At 43.8% G+C, this 25,947-nt stretch overlaps 1 protein-coding gene across 24 annotated transcripts in view; it reads right to left on the reverse strand.

Annotated features, from left to right (window-relative positions):
• DAB1 (DAB adaptor protein 1) overlaps positions 1–25,947 on the reverse strand; it is a 1,166,965-nt gene that overhangs the window by 378,447 nt on the left and 762,571 nt on the right. Inside the window, exon 1 of one of the 24 annotated variants that reach the window (XM_077891947.1) lies at positions 21,793–21,945. The exons of 22 other annotated variants lie outside the window; for them this stretch is intronic. The gene's annotated coding sequence lies outside the window, so the exon portion shown is untranslated. Of the gene's footprint in view, positions 1–21,792; positions 21,946–25,947 lie in introns of those variants that run through there. One more of the 24 variants, XM_077891946.1, reaches the window with a different exon arrangement.

Genomic DNA, 25,947 nt, shown 5'->3' on the forward strand with positions numbered 1-25,947 from the left:
AAGAGAATAACATGATGAATGGATGGATGGCACAGTTTCCTGATCTCAAAATGAGATCGCTCTAATTAAATAAAATTTTAATAGCAACTCAGACCTGAGATTCTAGGCTTATACCATTTTGTAAAATAAATCAGGACACTGACAGGCATATTTACTTGAATACTATGCACATGCTTAAGAAGGCAGGGCCAGATCTGTAGAGATTGGTTACAGGTCCCCGGTAACCTGAGGAGTATAGAGGGACCCAAATGCTTCTCATCAGCTCACTGGTGTGGCAAGCACAGTGCTCAGTGCCAGAATTCTGTCTATGTGTCCTGGAACATCAAAGCTAACAAGCCCTCATTTTATGGATATGGACAATGAGGCTGAGGGAAGTGACATGACTCGTGCAAGGTCACACAGCTAGTAGGCTGCACTGCTTGGACTGAATTTATTGCTGCTTATCCAGGAAAGCTGATCATTCACATTTAAGGTAGAAAACTTCTTTGCCATCAACTTGAGCCATAATAGATCTAACAGACTCAACTCCAGGGTTTTTGCCTTGCAATGAAGACCCAGCAAGTCTAAGACATTGGGAGCCAGAGTTGAAAAAGATCATTGCCCTAAGATGGACAGTGTTAGATTATAATGCATGTCCTACTTGCCCATTGCTTAGGGTACTCACGGATTGTTAGGCTGCCTATGCCCAGCACTTGCTGAATTCAAATTACAGGTAGTTTCCAATGGATTAGGAGATAAGAGTTCCTTTGGAATTATCATCAAATTTCTTTCAAACTCAAATGGAGCTAGTATTTGACAAGCTCCAAGAGCTCACCCCTAGGAGGGCTCACCTCCCAGTACAGACTGCTAGCGATCTGAAACACCATTCCCAAGTGTCTGCAGGTCTGTCCAAGCAAAGAACAGTGCATCAGTACTGGAGCATTTATTTTTCAGGTTAATTTTTAACAGCTGAGGTGAAAAAAAAATGGAAAAAGAAAAGCAGTGGGCTTTGGATCTATGAAGCAGTTATACCTAAACACTCCAACCCACCCCTGCCACCCCGCAACCCCTGTACCTACAGTGGTGCTGGGCACACAGGAGACACTTATTTCAAATGGCTAAAGGATCAGAGGTTATGAAAAGTCACCTGACCTGCCTATGAACTCCTCCTGGAAGTTCCAAGCAAAAAGTTTTTTTCCCACAACACAACAAACTTACATGTGACACCACAGGAAGCAAGATGATTTAGGGACTTTATGCCAATTATCAGTCTTTTTTTTTTTTTTTTTTTTTTTAACAAGACATTAAGAGTGTTTTCCCCACTGTCTCTGGTTAATAGTAACATCTTGCACTGGTCCACTTCACAATTCCCAAGTGCGAGTCCTAAATTACCTCATGTAGCCTGGGCTGTTTATTTGAGACACTTCTCCTCACATGCATCCACCGCATTACCATTTAGTAATGCTGAAGAAAGAGAAGCGATCATAGCTTGTGCCCATCTAGGCACATTACACAATTCATACACAGTGCAATCATGAAATGGGATTTATTCTGTCTCCCGCACTGACGTTGATGTGGCTCAAACCTAATTTTCTAGAGGACAGCACAATTCTCATTGATTTGGGGAGATGTATTCACATTGTCTTGCTTTGCAGACTAGCTTTTCCAGAGTCCATGCAAAAACAATCTCAAAACATTAAAACACCATTGAGGACGGTACGAGCTCTCTTTTCTTTCTTAAAAGCACTAGGATGACCTTACCACCAAAAAGGCCATATTGTGACATGATAGGAAATCACACAGCATGGCCCTACCATAAGGCACTGAATAATCAGAAACATATAAAAGGAATCCATTAGAGGCACCAAATAATTTACCTCTTCACTCAACTGCAAAAGTTTGGCATTTCGTATATATTAAAATGAAATCTCCCCAAGAAACTACTGAATTTGCTTTATAAGGTTTAAGGACCTAAGCAATTTCATCACAACTATATAGGGATCCCCTTCCAGATATATTTGTATATCTGTGCTTGTTTTGGGTTTTCCTGTACAATCTCTAATATGCAATGCAGTTTATCCATACAGTTGTCAAATATTTATTAAGTGTCTTACTGCAAAATAATTTTCCTATATGGAAAGACGTGTATGAAAAGACACCTGCCCTCAAGGAGCTCACAGCTTTCGGGGGAGGGGGGTGGAGATAAGACATATAAAAATGCCCACTCTGATATACAGCATGATTTGTGAAAAGCAGAGTAAGAACAGAAAAGGACAGAGCTTAGGATGAGTGAATCCAGGAAGACTTTTGAGAGAGTCGGGAGAGCGTGTGTATAACTGCAAACTATATACTAGTTATTAGGTGTTACTGTATATGAACAAAATATCAGTGTGCATAAAAAAAAAATCAGAGGGTTACTGTGGGCAGGGATCCTAGGGATCACTCATCCAAACCTTTCCTTATCACTTGAGAAAATGCAGGTCCAGAGAAGTCAAGTAAGTACCTCAAGGACACACAGGTTTTCTGACTAAGCTGATGCTAGGCCCCTAGGTGTTCTATGATATCCTAGGACTCCCTAATACATAGCCTATCAGAGCTTCCTTTCTTTTACCCATTTGCAGGTAATTCAATTCAGCACGAGTGACTTGGTGGAGGGGATCACAGAGTTTCACCAAGACTGTGCTCTATGTTTTAGATTCTTTCTAAATATGAAGAGCTGGTCTCTAATTCCATCTGGAATAAAATAGCACTGAAAACTGAGCTGTGTTCATGACACTGCCTGCATCATTATACAATAATGACTGACTAGGTAAAAGTTGATAATACATTAAGGTCACACAATATCTGGATTGAGTCCCTCACCACCAAGCCTGCCACAATGAAAATGAAGTAAAAATATATAGACAGATAAAGAAAAGACCCCTAATTTCACGGTACAGTAGATGTTAGGACAAGAAATGAACTTATACCTAGGAGGTCAATCTCATCTTATAGTTGGGGAATATTAATTTGCTGATATGCTTTATGCTGGAGAGTTTAAAGGAAAATTGGCATAAATGGTACTACAAAATTTCAGCCTCTCTTATGAGGCTGAGCAAGAACAGTAAAAAGGAAAACTGTTTTAGCCGCCATATTTTATTACACAAAAGGCTGAATCAGAAAATTGAAACATTAATAAAATATTTTCTATACCAACTTTGCTGATGAAATAACTAGCTTCATGCTTTTATGAAGATCTGATATGTTACAGTCACGTTTAAGGGCAGTGAGTCCCTTTTTGTAATTAGTAATAGGGATGGTTTAATTACACCCATAAGTCCCAAGATATTGCTGCAATACACCAGCTGGGGACTGAAGTGCCCCCTCTCCACCAGATTCCTCGATTATCTAAAGTCTGACATGTAAATCCCATCAGCTTTGATTCAGATACTTGTAGGAAGGGGCTTAGGCAATATATCTTTCACCTTATTCATAATGAAAAATAATCACAATAGATGCATCGATTTATTTACCTCATTCATTCTCTGGGGCATAGTTACCTACTTCCCAGAGAGGAGAAATTAGCTTGCAAGCCTACTATCACAAACACAGAGTGAGACCATATACAACCCAAACACCCCAATGCTTTCATCATTGGAAGACAGGGCCCTCCTTAGGGTAAGGGAATGGTCCCATTAAATGATAAAAGCCTGCTATGTCAATGGATAGCAATTCACAGGACAAAAAAAAAATCCACCCCCTTCCCCAGAAAAACTGGCTTTCCTAAGAAGAGAACTGGGGAAACCAAGAAGGTTTCAAAGGTACAGTGCAGCGAGTATAAATAACTGTGCTGTGTGTGCCTGCCTGACAAGCACATCTCATTCTCTTAACTCAGTGGTGATCTGTGTAGTTTAGTGGGGGAACTCACCTCAGTTCTACATGGACCTCGGCCCAGAGCTGACCACCAACAGGCATGCATTCTACTTCCCTAGCTGTGACCACAGTGACTGATTCATTCATTCAAGTTCACCAAGAGCCAGCTCTAGGCCATTGTGTGGATCTGTGGGGGGAAAGCCCTTTCTACTCCTGCCAGGGTTGCTAGCCTAGTAGGATGTAACTCCAGACTACTGGTGGACATCTTTGCCACTATTTTAGGAGAACCCACTAAGAAAGCAAACAACATGGAGAATGCAAAGCCAACATGTGGAAACAGGGATGCTTGATCCCTCAGCTCTAACCATGCCTGCAGCACCTAGATTTGGACGTGCAAGCCAAGGAATTCCCCTTTAGACTAAAGTCATACTAAGCTAGATTCTAGTCACTGACAACCTCAACAGTCCTCACGTTGGCAAAATCTAAAATTCAGTTTCTAAGTTAACATGGTAGCTGGCACATGACATGTCCTCCACCAGCCCTTTGTCAAAATAAAACATAGAAAGGGAAAATCCAGTATTTAAGTATTTGTACCAGATAAATGAAAGAAAAGGCCAAAAGGTAAGGTTAGATGTTTCATAGATGAGTCTGTCTAAAAAACAAACCTCAGCCTACGTCCACTCTACTCTTTGAACCAGAACAGTGTAAGCCCATGCTGTGCAATATGGCAACTATGTGCTCACAGGGCTCTTCAAACTAAAATGAGATAATGTTAAAAATTCAAAAAAAAAAAAAATCGGCTTCTCAGTCACACTAGCTGCATTTCAAATGCTCAATAGCCATGCATGGCTAGTGGCTACTATATTGGACAGTGAAGATACAGAACATTCCCATCCATCATCGCCAAGAGTTCCAATGGAGAATGCTGGCAGTAATCCTGCCCATTTCAGATGTGAGATGCAGTCACTATACTAACCAGAAAATCAAGCTGCCACAAAAGATTGATGAACAGAGATATTCATCAAATAATTATTTATAATAAAAAGGATGAACAACAACTTAAATATGCAAGGGAAAAATTAAATGAACATTCGGGTCTGTAAAGAAATATGACTGCTAAAATGGATATTTAGAGTGTTTCTTAAAGAGATATGGGAACAAGAGGAGTTGTCCTTTTTCCTTTTAACAAAAAACAGTGCACTGAACATGTGAACTCCACAAAGCCAAATGCTTATAGCAAAAAGAATAGAAGACATAATCATATAGCTCATTTTGTAATGTGTTCTGGGTGCCAACTAATGAGCTACATGCTTAATATGTATTATCTGGTTTAATCATGAAAATACCAGATAAAAGAGATAATATCTATATTTCTATTTCACAGGTGTGAAAAAGAAGACTTATCAAGAATAAATAAATGAGGAAGCTTCGACAGAAACCCATTTTCGTATGACCTCAATCTCTAGCCTGTTTATCTCTGCAACCCAAAACATTAACAGTGACTGCTTCTGGGTAGTAATATTATAAGTGACTTTTTTCTTTCATATTTCTTGCGTGCTTTCCAAATTCAATAAATAAGGGATCTAAGAAAAAATTCAGAAAGAAAATTCCTTACACTTGACTATAGCCACTACATAGTTAAAAGGAAGCTGTTGTATGCAACGGATCGGTGCTGAAAACGGGTTAATTATGAACACCAGGAGCTTTCATATTCTGCTGGAGCTTCTGTTCAAATCTAATTTCTCAAAGTATATTGCTAGACGCTAATGAAAACCCAAAGAGACACACGCATTCAGGAGATGGATAGCCAATGAATTTTCTGTTGTTTTTATAGTGAACAACTTTTTTATATCCTAACATTTTTATGCCAGCTATGAAAAAGATAAATAAATATTTATGACATTCACTCAATTCCACAGTAACTACTAAGTTGCTCATGTTCTCATTCTGGTTTGAAATGTGCATATTTTAGAGACTGGGAATCAAGTCTCAACCCTAAACAAGAAAGCTACAGAACGCTTTCATTTACAGACCCTAAACCTACTCATTTGACTCACTACAGGGACTTGCCTTGGTAGCAGGACATAACAGGCTTAACTGAGGCAGCTGTAGACTCAGACACACACAAACCTCAGTGCTACCCAGCAAACAGCGAAGAACACAATGGGATTGCCATGGACAGTGGTCTTACTGAAGGTTTACCATGTATCAGAAGAAGCATCTGATCAACAACAGAAAGGTAACTGAGGAAATACACAGAAATAAATGAGGACCAAATTCCACTAACTGTCCTGCAGAAACTTCCCTTTCCCAAAAATGGCCCAATTTATTCCTTGGTATATTGAGTGAACTTCCATTTGAGAGAGCTACATGTAATCATAACATAATAATTATCAAGAATAGGCCAGAATCCACCAACGGGTGGTTCATGAGTCAAAGTCAGCCCACAGGCCAGTTATCTTTAGCCTACAAATGTTGTTTTTGCTGTTGTTTAGCTAATTTAGTGCCACATTTTTAAATTGATGGATTTCACATTTTAAAAAACAGATTTCTAGCCTTCCTTGAAAAAGCTGAAAACCTGGCTGCTTTGGTCCAGCACTCTCTTACTGCAACCATTGGCTGGAGCTAAATAGTGCTTACCCAGGGCCTCCCAAGCCCTCCCCTGGACTGTTTCACTCAGTAATGTCAACTACCTGGCCTTTATAGACTCCTGAGCTTTCAGGGCTGGTCACAGGAGGCACCTGGCCCTATTAAAATACGCCACACCTGCCCCACACGCATCCTCAATTCACCTAAATAAATATAACCACATTTCTCCTTAGAATGCTCTTCATCTGGGGTAAGAGGAGAAGGGTAAGAACTGGTGAGAAGGGTACACAAAGGAAAGGTTCTTTCACCACCAGCCACCAACCACAATCTCAAGGTGAACATGGTCCATGAACTGGAGCACCTGCTTACCTTGATGGCCTCAATTTTCCTGGCTCTGGCCACCCTGCCACTTCATGATCTGTCCATACCAACTTATTCATGGCTCCCCATACATGGAGGTGCCCATCTCTACCTTTACCATGGTCCCCTGACCTAGAATGTGCCTCCTCCATGCATTTGTTGATTTGTGTCTCCCCTGCTAGAATCCAGTTGCTATCATACTCACCCAGCACAGTACCTGGAACATACTTATCACAAGAAAGATCCATCAGCAAATTCCAGCTCACCTTCAAATTACTTAGCTTAGCTGCTGGCAAAATTTATTCCCTCAGCTAATTCTACTTTTTTTGTTATATTTAGCCACCATGTTGTCATCTGTGTATTTGTGCTTCACAGACTAATCCAGGATCTTGAGGAGAAAGCCTATGTCTTTCATGGCTATTTCCATGGACCCCACCATTGTGTCACTACCCCACTGGGGCTCAATAAATACAGATTAAATGGATGAAGGGACACAGCACAAAGTACTTCCCCAGAAACCATTAGTCCTTGTAATGGACACAGAGGTTAACTACCCTCCTCCTCTTCGTTACCATCATCCTCATCATTCCTATCATCCTTGCCACCAGCACACCATCTCCATTTGCTAAGATGGCAGAGACCCCAGAGCACACAGCTTTATGCAGGGGAGCAAGAGTCCAAATGCATGCCTCTGTTTCTAATGTAGCTGAAGTGCTGCCAAAGGGGTATAAAGGACCAGCGTCCCAAGAACCATGATTATTCTATGTGTTGCCACCTACTGTTTCACACCCTTCCGATCTAAAAACAAAATGAAACAACTGCTGGTGTAGATCACCAAGGCATAGTTGCCATTGTATCAGCAACCTGGAATGCACCTAGAAGAGAGCTAGCTGAATAATGTATGCATAATTCAATTCTGGTAGTGACATGCCTGACGTCTTTACCTACAGAACATATCTCATATCCTCTTCCTCTGGAGTTTTCTGTAAGTTATGGATTAATAAACTTTCCCTAAGAATGCAGCCTTATTAATCTTGCAAAATACTCAGAAAAAGAAAATATTTTATTATGCCCATGGAAAGTGAATTATGATAAACAAAGTCCCATGTGTGCTGACAAGAAATAAAGTTGCTTTCTGCAGCAAATTGTATTTGTGATCCGGGTTGTTTCCCCTCCAGTCAGATTTGAAGTAAACAAAATAACAACCCGTATGTATCCATCCCAATCTCTGAAGACAATGGTGGCCACCAAGGTCACAGCCAACCGTGACCCAGTTTCTGAGGGGAGAAAGAGAAAATGAGCACAGGGTGGCATTTTTTCAAGTCCCTCCTCTTGAGGCTGAGAATAAAAAGCAGAGGCATAGAGAGAGGGGGTCTGTCATCATTCAACTACTGAATTCTCCCCATTATATTGAAGCTTGTCCTTTCAAAGGGAATAGCTGTGTGACTTCGTGCAATCTATTTTACTTGTCTGAGGTGGAGGGGTGAAGGAGAAAGGAATTACCATTGTGGCATGCTGACGCACACCAGGCACTGTTCTAATTGTGGCGGCACAATTGAATAAGAATTCACTTTTGTGCTGAGGCTCCAAGAGTTAAGGGACTTACTTGCCCATGGCCACAGACATAGTTATTAGTCAAACCTTGGTCTGACCATCTATAAAATAGGGACAGTGATACCCATCCTGATAAGATCAGAAAGCTGAATATTTTGTGAGTGTGTATGTGTGTTTACATGAAAATGCTAGAAAAATGTAAGATCACCACAGCCAGAGTGTAGATTTACCTGTATATTTGTTCACTTGCTGGATCCCTTCATTCCAACCAAATGGTAGGCACTTAAATGTCTGGGGTAACCAAAGATTCAGATCTAAAGCAACATTCACTGCAAAGGGAAAATAAGTGGTTAACAGCTCTACTATTAAGCCCCTGGTGACCCTGCAACATTTGTGCCAGTTCTCCAACCTAAACAAAGCCTCCACATCTATAGAATGAGTGGGCTGCCCTCCAGTCTACAGAGGGATCCAGCTCTGGCATTCAGTGATTCCAGAATGGCTGTGATATTTAACCATGAGCAGTGCCTTAGAACTGCCTATTATTGGGCCACATTTCCACTCATTCTCCCTCTGTCATGTTGAAATACAGGCTCAGAATCCAAATTTCCTGGGTCCGATGTGTTTGGAATGTAGATTTTATTTTGCATTTTAGAAAGGCAGTATGTACTATGTCATACACTTACCTTTTGTGTATTTATAATATCCCTAGCTAGGTCTGGAGTGCCCCCCCCCCTTCTGTAATCGAATTCATTAACACCTCTCAAGCCATATGTATGACTATTCACACTTACAGGGTTCAATAGAGATTATAAGGAGGCTCGTGCCAGTTCAGATCAGATCAGATTTTGCCACTAAATGAATTATAAAAATACTGTGACTTTTCAGAATCTTCAAGATTTGGGAACTGCAGAAAAGTGACTGTATATGGTCCTACGGTTACTGTTCTGCTCACCAGGGCTCTTGGCATGGACCTAGCTTCCCCTGGCAAGATAGAGATTCGAATACAGTGGTCAATCTCAAAGTTCTGCAAGGGGGGTTGGACGGGAGAGTGTGGGAGGGCAGCTAAGAGGAGGAGCACTGCCTCCCTTCCCCGTTCTTGCACTCTGCAGTAGCAATAAACATTTTTGTAAGAGAGTAGTTTTCCTCACATAGGAACTAGTCTTCTGCCTGCTTCTCTCTGATCCACTCGTGGCCCCTTCCCCTGCTCTGATGCATGTGGCAGGAAGCTGAACCCAAGTACAATCCCCAGGCTCCCTGACCAACTGACCTCCAGGTAGGTTCACTCAATGGGAAAGCCCAGCAGGAGACAGGAAGGAAAGAGAAAAAACTAGAGTATCTGTCTCCCCTTCTCCCTCTCTTTCTGCTTGGAGGTGGCATCCCTGGCAGTGGCCCAGCTTCCTCTATGGGGATCCAGCCTACCCCTCTGGGGACCTGCTCCCACCATGCAGCCCCTGCTACGCTTCCAGCAGCCCAAGTTCCTGGGCTCTGGTACCACTGCACCTTCCCTTTGTGTCTGTAGATCCAAAAGTAGGTTCCCGCTGCTGTTCGTCTTCGCGCTTTGCTTCTTTGTCACACGTTCAGCTCTTCAGACACATGTGTAATTGTATGAAATTGTTCCTATTGAGTTTCCTGTATTAAATTCTTTCTATTAAGCTACCTGGTATGTGTCTCCTGACAAAATACTCACTGACACAGTGCCTACTATTAACATTATTAGGTTCTGCTTGGAAGTCCTGGTGGTCTGGCTGGGCAGTTCGGGGCGTGTTCAAGGACAGCGCACAGAGACACCCTTCACCCCCCCACCCACAGTGGTTGGCAGAGTCTCAATCCGTAAGCTGTAATTTTAAACCAGCTTCAGATAACCCACAAAGGGGATCGTCACCCAGGTAAAATACCTGTTACCATGGGATTTGGCAAGCAACTACAAAGTCCACCTCCTGACTGCCCCCCAAATACTTCCTCCTCCACTGAAACAATAAGTGAGACAGGGAATAAAGCATGGTCCGACAACTGTGCAAAATCACACTATAAACCTTTTGTTGTTATTGATCTCATGCAATTCCTCTGATTTGATGAAACTGAAAGGAACCCCCCTTCCAAAAAAAAAAAAAAAAGGAAGAAAGGAAAAGAAGGAAGGGAGAGAGGAGAGGATGGGAAAGGCACAGTCTGAGAATAAAAGGAACTAAAGACAGGAAACATTTAAAATTACAACAGAAAGCCCCTATTTTGTTTACAAAGATTTAATTAGTTCACTGAAGGGACAGAACAGTCTTCCCTCTGCTGCAAAGGAACTGTGGTAGGCACTATAAACCAGAAGTAGCCAGAATTTAAGGTGAACTTCCTTGAAAAGCTGAGCATATGAGGCATGAAAGACAAGTCGACAGTACCCTTGAGAAACCCTCAATCTTTAGAGGAATCGAGAGAAACAGACAGGGAGCAGAACAATGTAAGACATAATGAACTACAGTGTTTAATAGTCTGGGGCTCCAGAAGCCTGAGAAAGATACACAGCCTGGAAAGGCAGGCAGAGGAAGCATCAAACTTAGCTGAGTCTCTGCTGTATCATCCATATTTCTTTTTTTAAAAAAGGGCAATGTCCATCCATTCTCCCATCCCCTTCTTCCCAGCAATGCTGATTTATGGCTGCTGGAATCAAGCCTTCCCTCTCCACTGATACACTGAGAGCACTCAAATGTATACAGAATGATATCTAACCTCACTCATAGAAACCCATGGATAGCAAAGAGAAAACAGCACATTATCAGGGTAACCAAGGAATCAGTTTCTCCCTCCCTTAATTTTGCTTTTATATGACACCCTCTTTTACATCAACCTAAATTAGTACGGCACATATTATCTTCATTCCAGAAAATACAATGAAACATGATGACAGGACATGAGAGAAAACAGAAAAAGATGCAACACTCAGCAAGGGGAGAAGAAAAATTTGAAATTTTATGCACATCAATGTCCTAGGGGTAACTTCTGGAAAGAAATGAGTATCTCCTCTAGGTCCTAAAATAGAAATAATATTTGAATGGGAAAAAATGAGGAGTGGGCTTATGAAAGAATTAATAACATAAGGAATTCCAGAGAAAGACTGAGAAAGAAATACACAGACAATCAGCAACAAAAGGAGGCAGAGAAAGAAGGAAAGTGATTGTCATCCCATGGGCCACAGATAGATATCTGTCCGGCTGTCCTCATTTTTGCAGATATGTTATAATATCTATGCATAATGGTGATTCCTAAAATGAAATATGCTTCAGTATTTCACCACATGATCATCATAATATACGTGAGGATGTCAGGTCAAGGTGGTGAGGTGGGAAGAATATTTATATGGGCACAAGAAGACCTGGATCTCTATTTCAGCTCAACTTGATGACTTGAGGCATCTTTTCATTTCCCTAGACCTGTGGCTGCTGAAGGTAGCAGGAACATTCACTGGAAATGTGCCTGGAAAGTTGAACCACACCATAGCTACTGGCCAAAATGTGGCCCTGAGGCAGCCAGATGAGTATGGCCGGGCCTGAAACTCCAGACCAGTGTATCAAGAGCCAGACTCTGGCCCCCAGCCCCCAGATCACATTACTCATGCCAGACTGGGCGTCTAACCAATGAAGGTCTCTGCTGTCCCTGCACACTCCAGGGGAAAACCAGAGACATCTTTCAAAGCCCTCTGCCACTTGAACAAGGTGACTGGCTGTTACTTGATGGATTAAGTCCTCGGGCCGCATTCCTCACTGCTGCATTCCCACTAGGACATTGGAACAAGGGACATCCCCTGCCCTGATAGCCTGTGAAGGAGGGTGCTGAGTGCTAAGCTTCCCAGAGCCCTTTCCTTGAGGCTATTCTGGGCATCAAATGATAGCATGTAAGGTACCTAGTACTTTTTATCTTTTTTCCTTCTCCTTTTTTTTTTTTTGAGAGAGGTGGTGGGGAATTGGGGGGCAGAAGGAGAGAGTTTTATGCAGGCTCCACACTCAGCACCAAGACTGATGCAGGACTTTATCACCCAACCCTGATATCAGGGCTTGAGCTGAAATCAAGGGTTGGACATTTAAATGACTGAGCCACCCAGGTTCCCCAGGCGTCTAGGACTTTGTAAGCACTCAATGAACACCAGTTTTTTCTCCTTCCCTCCCAATGCCCCACCATCCAGAGCAAGAAAGATCGGTGGAATGCAAAGAAAACCTATAATTACAAAATACAATTCTTACAGATAGGATTTACAATAGCAACTACAAAAATATAAAGCACCAAGAAATAAATCTAGCAAGGGTACACACCTTTACAGAGAAAATTACAATCTGTATTGAAAGATACTAAATAAGAACAAAATAAACAGAGAGACGCACCATGTTTATGGCCACAAGGACTCAGTATCACAATGATATCATCTTCTTGAATTAATCTATAAATTCACTGTAACTCCAACCAAATCTCAAGAGTATTTTTGTGTAACTTTAAAAGATAAGTATTAAATGCCAAAAAGCCAAAAAAAAAAAAAAAAGCCAAGACATTTCTGAAGAAGGACACTGTAGGGATCTGTCCTGTCAAATATCAAGGCTTGATATAAAGCTATAATAATAAAGAAATGTAGTCTGAACAAAGAGCGGACAAAATATATGCCTAGAAACTGACCCTAAGAGCCAGAATGACTTTTTTTCCATACAGAGATAATCAGGAATAAAATAAGTTGCTACCTCACTACACACACATACACACACACTCTCCACGTGGATTACAGGACTTAAATGTGAAAGGCAAAAAAATAAAACTTTTAGAAGATAATAAAGGAGAATATCTTTAGGATATCAGGGCAAAAAAAAAGACTTTCTTAAACAAGACATAAAAAGTACTAACCATAAAAGATTGATAAATTCAACTACATTAAAATTACTAAGTTACATAGCAGAAGGTTGGCAAGAATCCAACTTCTATGTGGCCTATAAATCTATTCAGCTTCCCAAAGGAATAAATTACAGTAACCTTTTTGCATTCACTATGTTCTAACAATACACACCATAGCTCAGATTCAGCATATGGTTGGTCCATCTTTGACTTCATCCACAATTGGATTACTACCACTTCTGGTTTAATTTTAATGTTTGAATGGTTGTGTTTTATATTTAGAACTTTTGTGAGCATGCATATAATACTGCTCAGAATGTGTCCTCCAATTCAAGATGAGCACCACCATGTGCCATCATCATAGCACATGGGTATCCCTGAGCAATCGTGAGAGGATGGCAGTGTGCTGTTTGCATTGTTGATGGTCATTCAAACCCAAAGCTGACTCTCGTTCTGCTATCTCTGGGAATTTTACCACTATTCCCAAAACTGCTCACAGAAATCAGGACTGGCGAAATCAAAGAAAGAAAAATCACAGAGGTGGATTGTCAGCCATGAGCAATGTCGAGCCCCACGGGAAAAGTTAATCTACTATCTTCCATATAACCAACATTTAGTACCAAGAAAAAAAAAAAAAGTCTCCCTCAGTGAGTCTACAGGTCTTCCACTTTCTTTGTCCTTTCATTTTTTCTACCATGCATTTCTCAGCAATATTCTAATGTTCCCTACATGTTGACATATATACAGTAGTAATTCATGAATACAGGCTAGGATAGACATAAAAGAAAAATGTCTCCCAAACATGGCATATGTTTCAGATGAAGCTTTTTCAAGAAGATGTCCCTCACATATATCAAGAGAGATGCTTGCATTGACATGACTCTACCTAATGTGATACTCTGTTACTGATAGCAAGTTATTTCTTGGGGCCTTAAGGATTAACCTTCAAATTATTTAGGGTCTGGGCACTGAGTAATTAATTACATTGTCATTTACAAATATTCTTTTTGATTGAGAGCACTTGTATTTATTTTTCCTGTAAGGGAAACAGATAGCTTTATTGAATCACCTATTTTAATAGGGCAAACTTGGGTAAGTAGTTATTGTTAATGATTCCAAACAATATCAAGAAAACATGAAAAGAGAGCACCAGTGGTAGAGTGTCTGCCTTCGGTTCAGGTCGTGATCCTGGGGTCCTGGGATTAAGTCCCACATCTTCTCCCTCTGATTATGTCTCTGACTTCCTCTCTGTGTTTCTCATGAATAAATAAATAAAATCTTTTTTTAAAAAAAGAAAACATGAAATGGACCTGCAGTCAATAATTGTTACTATCCACTTACAGATCCAGATTACAAAACGAAAAGATGTAACAAAAAATGTTTTCAAGATCTCTGATTACAAAGAATTTCAAAATTGTCGATGAAAAACAATTACTCTGCCCCAATCTTTGTAACCACCTAAACTTAATGTATCATACGATAGTGTACACATGGAATTCAATTCAATTCAGCAGAACTTTATTGAGCATCTACTGCATTCCAGATACTGCTAAAAGGAGAAGCCACATTTCCTTTTTCTGAAGAGCTCAGAAATGTCCTTTATTCCAGAAAATTCCTAGACAAAACAACTATTTCTGTTTATCTCTGTAGTGACTAGCTAGAAACTGAAGGAGAATTCAATGGAGTTCTTTTCTTCCAAAATGAATATTCAAAATAATTATGATAAACACCAAATTTAAGACAGTGGTAAGTGTTACCTCTGGAAGTAGGGAAGGAGGGAAGATCAGGGAAATGAGGCTTCCACTGTATTTATGTGGCTTTCTTAAGCTGGGCAGTGAGTAAAGACTTTTTTATTGTACTGCTCTTACTGTATTTTTATACTTTTTTTGTATGCCTTACATATACTATACTACATTTCAAATCACACAGATTACTTTTATGATAAAATTAACTCTTCTTCATAAAAATCATTAAGTTATTACTACAAATATGTTCCCCTCTCTATCCTATAAGACACTAAAAAGGGCTCCTTGAAATCAGAAAGCCTATGGCAAGTGAGTTTAGAAGATCTTAATGATTTTAATGATCTTTCTTTCTTTCTTTCTTTCAAACCTGTTTTTTACAGGTATTAAACCTCTGAAGCTTTAATACGTTTAATACGTCAGTAAATACCACGTCAAGAGAAACTCTTGGTCAATCTTCAGCTTGCAGCAGAAATGCAGTATCTTCTTTGAAGCCTTCCCCTCCTTTTCCTCTCTTCAGATGTAATAAATTCCTCTTCTGGAAGTTTCTGGTGCTGTGCAGATATTTTCTACACTATATCTCACACTGTGGCAGTAATGTATGCATGAGGCAGAGTGCCTAGAGACTGCACCCTCGCATCACAGTACCCTTCACAGTGCTGGGCATGAGGCCAGAGCCAGACACAAAGTAGGTGCTCAGGCAATTCTGTGTTAAATGGACATAGGAATGATGTCTATGCGTGAGACCTGAGTTAGCTTCCTCAGTTGCCCAGAGTTTCTCAAGACCTATTCATAACTTTACAGGCTTTCCTAGCAAATGTGACACTAAACACAAATAGACACAAACCACTCCAAAGACTGAAAGAAAGACAAACTCTGAGACAAAAACAAGAAGCAACAAAAGAGAAAAAGGAAGAATAACTGATGGATCAGATCAAGCATCCAGTCAAGAAAAGGAGACACCACCCAACAGAGAGTCAGCAATTGCCGTGAATCTCGTAGCCAGTATACCAGGGTTGGCAATTTTGTAAGACTCGCTGTGGGTGGTCAACACAAGCTAGGGTTTACCCTGAATCATCACATCTGTCTGGGACGGCCCTCCTCTCATTTCTATCCCCTAAGCCAAACAACCCAACTTACCCATCATGACACTTTTATTATTTTAGCTGTAAGTTGTTCTATTCAGCAGAATTTTATTTCTATTCTCCTTTCTCTTTATGAGAATCCCCCAATGGCATTGTAGATTGGTTATATGTTGGGTTCAAGTGATAATAATAATAATAATAACAACAACAACAAGCTGGCGATTTCTCTCCAATCGAATATGCTGCATATTTCATGAAATAGAAGCCAGAGGAGTTTTATGATTCCTGAACCAAAATCTTCCTGTGTCTGAGATCTGGACAAGTGGGAAAAAAAATACAAAGAGCAACTCACAGAAAAAGAAACCCAATCATTTGCTCTGCAACCTAAGGGAAACACTCAAGTCATTAACTGATTTATTGCATGTGTGTGTTTGACATGGGTCCTTATCCTGATATGCATTTCACAGATTGAGTTCAGTGCTAGTTTTCATGGACAGTAAGTAAATTTACCAGAAAAGGAGTTTTCCTATTGGACCCCTTTTTCAGTACAGAACATCTGACAGGCCCCTGCTCTTAGACTGGCAATAAGATTCCCCTTATCTCAAGTTTTTTTTTTTTTTTTTTTTTTTTTTTTTTATTTATTTATTTATGATAGTCACAGAGAGAGAGAGAGAGGCAGAGACACAGGCAGAGGGAGAAGCAGGCTCCATGCACCGGGAGCCCGACGTGGGATTCGATCCCGGGTCTCCAGGATCGCGCCCTGGGCCAAAGGCAGGCGCCAAACCGCTGCGCCACCCAGGGATCCCTATCTCAAGTTTTATTAATAGTTTAGGCTACTTCTCTATCCTGGTCTAGGACACAATCTGGTCCAGAGGAAAGAGCAATAGACAAGAAGTCCAAGAATTTTGGACTTCAATGGTGCCTCTCTGCTGTAAAGTTGTGTGCTTCCTCCAACCTGCTTTGTTTTCCAATCTTTAAATGGCTAGAGTCGACTATTCTGCTGCTAGAATTCAATCAAATAGTCACTTTATTTTCCTCAAAAAGTTACTGAAAAGTGCAATATCATGGAGATTTTAGCATTACGTGGACTTCACAATTCCATTCACAAAGAACGTAAATGTTCAAGGAAATATTTCTAATGAGCTAAAAACAAACAAACAAAAAACTTTGTCTGAAATAGTGACCTCTCTCTCTTTTTCCCTATCTCCTGGTTAAGAAAAAAAAAATAAAAACAAAACCAGATACTGTTGGGATACTTTAGGTCTCAGGACATCAATAACGGACCTTTTCATTATCAAAGGGAAGAGAATGTGGATCTCATTTGAAGGATTAAGATTCATAGCTAAGTAACATTCCATACTAGCTACTGTTCTAAGCACTTGGTGTTCATTCCCATAATTGTCACAACAATCTTAGGTGGTGGAGACTGTTGTTTTATTGTCAAGGACACTAAAAGCAAGGAGAAGTTAGAGAGGTTGGTCAAGACCACACAGCTGGCAAGGCTGGAGGAAGTGGGGTCTGAACCCAGGCAGTCTAGCACTCAAGTCCAGACTTGTAGTCACCTATTATGCCACCTTTTAATTTTAAGAAGCTCTGCTTATCACAGTTGGTAAGAGACAATAGAGTAATGCAATTTTTGCACACCTACTTAATGAATATTTTAACTGCATAGACAGATGCGAAATTACTGACCAACACCCGTCAAGTAGTCGCAAGTGTTCAAAATTTCTACTATAAGCCCAATGCCCTGTTGATAACAGAACACCACTCTTTTTGTGTTTTAGCATCTGACCTTGGGGAAAATCTACAATTTTGCTCGGGCAGGAAGTCTATTCCATTATTCCCTGTTAAGTTTTAACCACCACCATGAAAGATAGATAGCTGTGATCACCTTTCTCCACTCAGAGGTAGTATTAACACCATGGTTAGGACAGACTCTGGAGACAAAAAGTTTGGAATTAAATCCTAGCTATAGGGCTGCCTAGGTGGCTCAGCTGGTTAAGCCTCAACTCTTGATTTCAGCTCAGGTCATGATCTCAGGATTGTGAGATGGAGCCCCATGTTGGGCTGCATGCTGAGAGTGGAGCCTGCCTAAGATTCTCTCCTTCTCCCTCTCCCTCTGCCCCTCCCTGCTCACTTCCACTCTCTCTTAAAAAAATAAAAATAAATAAACCCTAGTTCCATACCTTATTTGCTTTGTAACCTTGGACCTGTTACCAGCTCTCTGTGTGCCCCGGTTTCCTTATCTATCAAATAGCACTGAGACTACAACTATCCACTTCCTATGCTTATTTAAAGATTAAATAAACTAATGCATGCAAAGTGCTTTAAAAAGGTACCCGACTCTTAGTAAATGCTCCAAAAAGGTAAATCAAGCCTCTCTTTTTTTTTTTTTAATAAGAGAGGTGATCTGCAGAACATCACAAAGTCAGAAAGCACCTGGATTCCATCCTGGTTTTCTAGTTCCAAATATCCTATCTCCTTAGCAGGACTCCATGCTACGACCAAAGTTACCATTCTCCTGAAATCCTGTTATGCACCAAATTGTCCAGTTTTCCCTATAAAATTGCTCAAAGAACATACAATGTAGATAATATTATCCTTGTTTTGCAAATAATGAAACAGAGGTTCTGAAAGGTCAGGTGATTTATTCTCAATTATTTAACTCAACCAGTGCACATTCTTTGTCACAGCAAGCCCTAAATAACACTGAAACTTCCTGACAACAGCCTTCGATATATGCAATCTTTTAAAGTGCCATCTAAAAGACATAAACTGTTATTTTCTTGCTTTGTTAGCTTTATTATTTTGAGAGAGGAATTAAATTCCTGCAAAAACAAAACAAAACAAAACAAAATGTTTGACTTAAGTGAATTATCAAACTGAAATGCTCCTTCAATTAGATTCTTCATCTGCCTGCAGGATGGCTCCAGGCATCTGAAATCCACCAAATGCAATTTTTAAGAAGGGTCTAACCAGGTACCAAGCCAAACACCCACCCCTTTAAGGGGAAATGACTTAGAAGGGTAGAGCAGTCAAGAAGCAGATTCCTCTCCGGCCTGGGGAGGAAAAAAAAAAAAAAAAAACGAGAACAATAAGTGATAGCATCTCTTCCCCGCAGCCTCCCACAATGGTGTGTCTCGCAAATGAAACATACTGTGAAACAGCTTGTGAGAGGAGCTTCATCAACAATAAGTAATTTTTATTCAGATTTTATTGTTGAATACAATGAACATGATTAAATGTTGCAGATATGCCTATTCAGACCTTAAGCAAACCACCATGAAAAAAAAAATCCCTAGTAAAAATCATCCTCTAAATCTGCTTTAGGAAGAGATTTAATTGCCAACTTGATGCTTAGAACTGAATTCCCACTTGATAGCTGCACTGCTCCCAAGAAGACGGTAGCAACACGTTTGCACTTCCCACCTCGGCCTCTGCTCTCATCCCTGCCGATCCCCTCAGCGTCGCCAAATAGTTACAACGTCAGTCTTTCAAATCACTGCATTTTGAACTTCCTAAACCTTTACGAAGGCCTGTGTGTATGGAAAAGAACAATAGCGCTTCAAAAGCTAAGTCTGTGAGTTCTTCAATACTCCATTTGAATGCTGGGGTTTCAATCAAGGACAACAGCAGACGATTTCTGATTGCTTAGAAGTTGACTTTTACACAGCTTTGATTAGGCTGCCCTTCTCAATAGGAAATCAAGAAAATCTTTGATCCCTTTCAGATTCCAGAATTGTCACCAAGCCCTGCCAGGATAGGAAGTGAGAGAGATGGCGGGGAGAGGGAGGTGCTGCGGAGTGTTCCTAGTCCAGCCAGCTCATCTCCTCTCCCCCTCTCCCCACCACCCACCCCAGCCCCCCACGTCTATCTTCTTGCCTGCGCAATTCAGGGTTCCAACCAGAATCACTCATCGTTGAGATAACTAAAAACAATGCGTGCTAATTCAGGGGGTGGGGATGGTTTATAATTTTATGGATTTCCTCAAGACCTATAATTGGCACATAAATGTACAAACGTGAACCGGATAATTAGGGGGTTCTGAACGTAAGCCACCTTTAATTTATATGATTACTTGAAAACGTGTTAAGTGTTGCGGAGTGTCAGCGGAACCCCCCACAGGCCTTGATTCAAAGCCATCAACATCGTGAAAGTGCGTGGAACCGGCCAGCGGGAGGGGAGCAGGAAGGCGGGGGGCGCGAGGGCAGGTCCCCGCTCCCGTCCCGGGAAGTCGCCGGAGCTGCGGAGTAGCATCCATCTCTTTGGACTCGCTCGCTCGCGGGTCCAGCTCCCGGGCAGCGAAAGGCGCACTGGCTTCCGAAAGCTTTCCACCCGCGGCTCCTTCTAAAGGCTCTAAACCCTCCAAGAGCGCCCGCAGGCACCGACCCACGCGGGCTCGCAACTACTACGCTCGCCGACCCTTGCCCGAGCGCAGAGATGCCCGCGCCGGGGCGCTCTCCGCGCCGCGCGCCTCCGGCTACAGACTGCGCCGCTGCGCCGAGCGCCCCCGGGCTCCCCACCCCCTCCCCATCCCTCCGGACTCTCCCAGCCCAGGCGGAAGTGCCCAGCCAGACCCCCAACAATGAGGACTTGTGTGATGCAGTTGGGGGTGGCGAGGAGTCCGGAGCGAAACATACACAATCTGGCGGGGCCGGGAGCAAGCCACGCAGGAGCCAAGGGGCACCAGCCTCTCGGAGCAGCTTTCCCTCGTGCAGACTCGCTCCCCCCACCCCACCCGCGTCCGGCCACCAGCACCACCAATTGGGGGGAGAAAAAGGCGCTTTAAAAAGTGCCAAGGAGACACGCGCCCTCGCACCAGGGGTCACAGCAATGCTCCGAGGGACGGAACCTGCCCGGGAAGGAGAGTCCCGGCTGCAGCAACCTCCTCCGTCTTGAAATTTACTTTGCACCCTCCTCCCACGGCTCCTCTCCGACGCGCGACACGATCCCTCCCCCCTCTCCATCTCCCCATCTCCGGCTCCCAGAGTCCAGGTTCTCCAGGCGTTGGAGTCCTCCTGTTAAGGGCTTCTTTTTGCGCCGGACCACGGGGATTTTAAAGTTTCCCCGGTAGGAAAAACAAAAAACCCTGAGCTCCGCTTCCCAGGCAGAGCGTGGAGTCTGCAGCAGGAACCCAGAGGGGCGGGCCGGGGCGCAGAGCTCCGGGGTGGCGGGGAGCCGGGGGAGCGGCCGAGCACCGCGCCGACGGAGGACTCGGCCGGGGCTGGGGTCCGGGGCACGCGGGGTCCAGCTCTCGGGGTCTCTGCGGAAAGGCAGACTCGCTCGTTGGACAGTTCGGGGGGAAGGGCCGGAGCTCGGCCCGGGGACGCCGCCGGGGAGGCGGGGAGGCGGGGAGACGGGCTCCGGAGCCCCGGGGAGGTTTTGGAGTGCGAGACGGGCTCAGCGGCGGATGGACCGAGCCGGGATCGCGGCAGGCAGGAGGGCGCAGGGGGGCTCGGAGGGAGACGAGTGCTTGCGGCGAGGACGTCCGGGGAGGGAAGGCGCGTGGCCAGAAGTGAGGAGGCTGGCGGCGGTGAGGGAGAGCCCGAGGACGCAGGAGGGGTCGCCCCTCTCTCCAAAGCGAGAGGAGGGAGCGGGCGGTAAACTGCGGTCGCCATCCCCGCGACACCCCAAGCCAAACTCCCACGACCGGCACCCCCCGAGCCCTCCTCCGCCCCCCGACCCGGGGCCCCGGCGGAGCGGTCCCGGCGCCCAGGCCCCCAGGCACCTGCCGGCGCCGAACTCCGGGCTGCGCCCGCCCCCGCCGCGCTCACCTCCGCTCGCCGAGAGCATCCTCCTCCGCTGCCGCAGCCGCGCAGCAAGCGGCTCCCCATGCCCGGCGGGCCGCGGCACTCAGGCGCGCTCTCCAGCCCGGGGAAGCCCCGGCCAGCCCCGCGCTGGGTCCATCCTCCCCGGGAGCCACGGGCCCGCGTCAGCGCAGGGGGAGGAGACCGGCCCGCGCCAGCCCCGCCCCCGCCGCGGCCCCCGCCCCGCCCTGCGCCCCCGCGCCCCGCGCCCCGCGGCGAGGCTCACCTGCAGGCTCCCGGGCCGCCGCGCGCCCCCGCCCCCGCCCCCGCCCCCGGCCCCGGCCCGGAGCTCGCCGCGCAGCCCGAGCGCTCCGACAGCTCCGCGGAGCCGCGGCGGCGACCAGGACGAGGTGGAGGCGACCGGGCGAGCGGGGGCGCCGCGGATCGCGGTTCGAGGGCGCGCCTCCCGACCCCCGCGCTCACCGAGGCGAGCGGAGGGCGTGGGGTCCCCGCCCGGGCCGCGTGGGCGGAGAGCGCGCGGGGGGCGCGGGGGGCGCGGGGGGCGCGGGGGGAGGGTCCCAGCTCCCCGCCTCGGCTTTCACAAAGTAGCCAGTGTGTTTCGTCACCATCACCACCAGCAGCGGCGCCCTCCCGACCCCCCTGGTTTTCCCCGATAGGGTCTCGTCCTTTATACACGCCCCCGAACTCGTGCACCCCCAAATACACGGCGGCAGCGGGCCAGGGCTGGGAAGGGGCGGGAGGGGGCGCCGGCAGCCCCGCGTCTCCACTGAGGCTCCCCAAGAAAACCTGGGCGGGGGGGGGAGGGAGACGGCTTGCATCGCTCCCCCCGTGGCCCTGGGTTCTGGGGAGGACTGGCGCCCCCGAGCGCGAGCGGGCCGGTCCGCCCTCCGCACCCGGGTTCTTCGAATGCTCGGGAGGGAGGATCACGCGCCCTGCACGGGAGAAGGCCCGGCCGGGAGCGAGGGACACAGGCAGTCGCGCCCTCCTTCTGCTCCTAGTTTACAAAGATCTGCCAAGTCGCGGAAAATAATGTGCTGCCTGAAAATTCTTCTACCCTGAGATTGCGTTCAACTCCAGTAAGTGTCTGTTGTGGTATAACCACAGCAGACGCCAAAATGCCAGGTGTGGGAGAGGAAAAAACAAAAACCAAAAACAAAAAAAAAAAAAACGGATCAAAGGCTGCCCATTGAATAGGGCTGGAATAGGCAAGGAAGAGGCAGGCAACAGTTCCTCAAAAAGTTGATTTTTATCCTTTTTGGGGGCCACACTCTTGTCCTCCAGCTGTGTAATAATAAAGCTAATGTTGTGGATTTGGGTTTTGTTTTTTTTTCCCCTCATAGATTCCGTCACTCACCCATGAAAATTTAATGAAGCATTTAGGGTTATTACCCCCAAAGTCAATGGGCTAAAAATATTTAGCCTAATGCACTCCTTGTGGAGCCAATACATCCATAGCTGGTACATACAAAGTCATCGAGAGACCCTCCCTTTCTGCACAAAATTCACGACCCATTAAACTTATTCCGTAATAACAGCTTCTGTACAAATGGAAGCCCAAGCAAAGGGAGGCTGTCATGCTCCTCCTGAAAAGATAGCAATTTACATAGAGACAAGAAAAATTGGTGAGGTCATTGGCAGGATGCAATCTTGGAAGAACAGTTGATCAGAGGAGACACCCAGCAAGGTGAGAGGGAGGTGTCACCCCTGGTACTACTGTTGCTATCCACTTCTGGATGTGACCAGCACACTTAAAGGCGAGGACCAGGGAAAGGCTCAAGTCTCTCCAACTTTTCCAAAGTTCTACAAAGTGGGAAGAGTTGCCACCAAACACTTATGATCCCTTTTGTGGGAAGGTCAGGCTCACCAGATAACTCTATTAAGATTAATGAAACACTTCACTATCCTCATCTCTAAAGACAGAGCCCAGGAGTCTGAACTCCATAAAGAGGACACAGGAGACATGGACAAATCAGAGAGGAGCTGGTTGACATGGAGGGAGTGTATGAAACTGTTATGTACTACAAGTATCTGTGACAAATGTCAAACCTTAGGGGGACACCTGGGTGGCTCAATGGTTGAGCATCTGCCTTCAGCTCACGTTGTGATCACAAGGTTCTGGGAATGGGTCCTACATCACACTCCCCGCAGGGAACTGCTTCTTCCCTCTGTCTCTGCCTCTCTCTATGTCTCTCATGAATAAATAAATAAAATCTTTTTTTAAAAATGTCAAACCTTAGGTAATCAAACACAGGTCTAACTTCTCATTGACTCTACCAAAAACCACTGAAGTTCCTCAATATTTTGAGAACAGCCGTGGGACATTTACCTACATTTTAAAACCCTGCATGTCACATTTACTGCCTCCCCCACTCCTCCACCTCTTTGGTTTTCCAAAGGGGTTAGGATTATGGACTTTGAAGGGATGTAGGACACTGAGCTGGCCAAGTAATAGAAATGGAAGAGGCTCATGTAAAACTCTCTCTCTAGTCAACATTGAAGAAGGTCCACCAAACTGGGCAAATTCTCATTAAGTCCAACAGAGGCAACAAGGTACAGCTGTTCCAAGTCTAGCTGGAAGAGAGTGTCATATATAGACTGTAACTGCACACAAGCTACCCACCAAGGACTTGGTGAAGACGCTAAAATAGTCTTCTGGGTTAAACCAAGCCAAATCTTAAAAAGTAGTATTTATTGTTATTATGTTAAACATATCAACAAAAAACACACCTAAAAGGGTGATTTTTTTCTTTTAATAGCAGTGTCCTTAGTGCTAAGTATGGCATAAAGGAAAAATCAATAAGCATTCCTTTACCATCTACTCTGAGAAACAGCAAAGTAATAAGAAAAGCAAAGATGTATGCCTTGCTTTGATTATGTTCCAGGCACTGTTCTGGGTGCTTTCCATACAATGACTCATTTAATCTTCATGACCGCTCAGGAAGAGAAATATCTCTTTTAATGTGTACTGGACAGACAACCAACTTTGGAATCTGATGGGCCTGAAGCATCTTTGACAAATTATTCACTTGTCTGGACTTCATTTCTCCATTCTACTATGGTGATACCTGATTCATGAGACACCTGCTTCATGAGACTCCTGCAGGTCTTAAGAGAGATAATGTAGAGGACATGGCTAGCACTGCATAAATCACCTAGTAAACATTGATTCTCCTTCTAGAATAGTGCCAAAATAGTTCATTTTAAATCAACAAGCATTTATGGCGTTTCTTTTATATATAGGGCTCTGTGCTAAGCAATGGGAATGATGATAAATCAGAAACAGACCCTGCCTCTTAGGAACTGTGAGTCAACTGAATAAAAAAAACAAGGGCATGGGCAGGTGGATGGATGCAAAAGAATTTTATTGAACTTCACACAATTCATCCTTACGCACATGATTCTCAAGCTACACAGAAGGGCAGCCTGTATAAGTACTGTTTGAAACTGACCCATGATTAAAAGTAACACCAAATGTCAGAAGTCATAAATTCAATTAGCAATAATTACTCCTCCAATGAAAGGAATGTAAAGTAGCTCATTTTGTGTATTATATATTATTTAAAACTCAGTTTATTCCTATAATTTTTTTTTCAGTAAATAAATTTGTGCCATAAGCTCTGGGGGTTTCAAAAACAAATTATTACACAGCTACTGCTTATTAAATAGTTTCTAGTGCTTGCACATGCCACGAATATGCTAATATTTCTATACACATAAAGCTCTCAAATTAATAAAATTTTGAATAATGTTCAGTAGGAACATTTCCACCAAGCTTACTAGAGATATCATGTGTTCAAAGTACACTAATATAAAAAATGCACAAAAATTTCAAAGATTAATACCATAAGTATATAAGCCTTGCACAGACCCTTTCATTCAAGTTCATGTTTACACTCAGACTCTATTCTTTTATTCAAAAAGCATGTGCTGATTGTTTACTCTGTACCAAGCACAATGCTAGGCATTGGCAAAGAAAGAAAACAAAAAGAAAAAAAAAAAGAAAAAGCAAAACCAAACCAAACCAAAACTTGTTCTCAAACAACTCATAGGCACATGAGGGAAAGACATCACTATGTTGCATTCCAATAAATGTTATGGTAGTGTTAAGTACAGCATGCCAAGGGAATGGCAGGTAGGGGCATTTAAGATAGGATGGGATGT

This window comes from Canis aureus, chromosome 3 (assembly GCF_053574225.1).
Source record: "Canis aureus isolate CA01 chromosome 3, VMU_Caureus_v.1.0, whole genome shotgun sequence".
In the NCBI taxonomy this organism is placed as follows: Eukaryota; Metazoa; Chordata; class Mammalia; order Carnivora; family Canidae; genus Canis; species Canis aureus.